This window comes from Carlito syrichta, unplaced genomic scaffold (genome assembly GCF_000164805.1).
Source record: "Carlito syrichta isolate Samal-C Ts95f unplaced genomic scaffold, Tarsius_syrichta-2.0.1 Scaffold315477, whole genome shotgun sequence".
Lineage (NCBI taxonomy): Eukaryota > Metazoa > Chordata > Mammalia > Primates > Tarsiidae > Carlito > Carlito syrichta.
Window position 1 is genome coordinate 607,301 of NW_007259573.1, and position 2,079 is coordinate 609,379.

At 43.6% G+C, this 2,079-nt stretch overlaps 1 protein-coding gene across 1 annotated transcript in view; it reads left to right on the forward strand.

Moving 5' to 3' along the window:
• The window catches only part of SLC12A8 (solute carrier family 12 member 8), a 145,016-nt gene that overhangs the window by 117,290 nt on the left and 25,647 nt on the right, over positions 1-2,079 (forward strand). The gene's annotated exons all lie outside the window — the stretch shown is intronic.

Genomic DNA, 2,079 nt, shown 5'->3' on the forward strand with positions numbered 1-2,079 from the left:
ACTCCCGGCCACCGCAGCCTCGACCTGCTGGGCTCCAGTGATCCTTCCGCCTCAACCTTCTGAGTAGCCGGAATTACAGGCACGCGCTACCATGCCCGACTGATTTTTTTTTTATTTATCATAGAGATGAGGTCTCGCCAAGTTGCCCGGGCAGGTCTCGAACCCGCGGGCTCAGGTAATCTACTCACCTCAGCCTCCCAAAGCACGGGATTACAGGCTGAGCTACCGAGCCCGGCCTTCTTTGCTTTCTTAAATCTACAAACATAGAAGCACACAAAGAGACTCTTACAGAAAGACTTACAGTGTGTTAGAAGTTCATAATTTTGAGAACCTACCATATTCTAGATACTTTACGTCAATTACTGCATGCAACATAATAAATATTAGCATTTTCCATTTTACAAACGAAGACCCTGTGGCACAGTGAGGTCACAGAGAAGTCTCAGAACTGATTCTTTGCATAACTGGGCATCACCCCAGTATCATATTGCCTGTGTTTGAGGCCCAAGGACTTCCTCTACATTACAGTACCCCTGGAGATCTAAACAGTTAGGTGTGGGCAAAGAGGAGGAGAGGAGGGACATAGGCGATGCCTAAAAGCAAGTGCTTTATAGTCTCTCATAAACCTTTTTTTTTTCTTCTTTACCTCTAAGTTGGTGGGAAGTTTTGTTTTTGTTTTTGTTTTTGAGTTGGAGTCTCACTCTGTCGCCCCGGTTGTAGGGCAGTGGCATGCTCGCGGCCACCGCAGCCTCAACTTGCTGGGCTCAAGCGATCCTTCTGTTTCAGCCTTCCATGTAACTGGAACTATAGGCACGTGCTACCACACTCAGCTAATTTTTTGATTTATTGGAGAGACAAAGTCTCACCATGTTGCCCAGGCTGATCTCCAACCCATAGGCTCAGGCAGTCCTCTTGCCTCGGCCTCCCAAAGTGCTGGAATTATAGGCTTGAGCCACTGTGCCCAGCCAATGGGAAGTTTTTAATGGTAGGAGCATTATTAAAATTTAAATTATTTTAATTTTAACCAAAGTAATAATTGTGCAGCTTAATAAAAGTCAAAGAATTAGAAATAGTAGTTTCTACTCTTCCCATACCCCTTTTATCCTTCTCCACGCCTAGTCCCAGCCCAGAAAAATCCCACTTTCAACCAAAAAGTTGCTTCTTCTCTTAACCTTTCTGTTAATAAATAGTATATTTGTATTGCTACTTCTTGGTATGTCAGTTTCAGACATTATCTTTTGACTTCCTCTTATGGTAAATGAAGACTTAAGACTTAATTTTTTTTTTTTTTAAGTTGGATTCTCACTCCATTGCCCGAACTGGAGTGCAGTGGCATGCTCCTGGCCACCACAGCCTTGGCCTGCTGGGTTCTGGCGATCCTTCCTCCTCAGTCTTCCAAGTAACTGGAATTACAGGCGTGCGCTACCATGCTCGGGTAATTTTTTTTATTTTATTGTAGAGATGAGGTCTCGCCAAGTTGCCCAGGTGGGTCTTGAACCCGCGGGCTCAGGCAATCCACTCACCTCAGCCTCCCAAAGTGCTGGGATTACAGGCTGAGCCACCGAGACTGGCTAAGACTTAATCTTACTTGCCATTCTGACATCTTCTCATCTTATGTCCCCAGTGTAGTTATATCACAGTTTTGATTAAATTGAAAACTAGTATTTATATTACAATAACTAAGCAAATATTCCTTAGTTCTGAGCCATAGAGTGTACTATGATTACATTTCCTTTTTTGCTCAACTTTTTCTGTTTCCTGGAGTTGTTAATTACCTTGGTTTTTCTTTGCTTGATTTTTTATCATTATTTTTCACTAAATAATCTGGCAGTTATGTCAAATGCCTTTAAGTGTTATTTCCTAGATGCTCCAATTCTCCAGAAATCTATCATTTTTTTTTCTCCTTCTGTCCTATGACTCCATCCTCCTTTTCTACTCTAGAATGTTTGTTCTCTAGGTATGCTGCAAAGCTTAAAATTCCTCCCTTTAGCCGGGCTTGGTGGCTCAGCCTGTAATCCCGCGCCTTGGGAGGCTGAGGTGAGTGGATTGCCTGAGCCCGCGGGTTCGAGATCCGCCTGG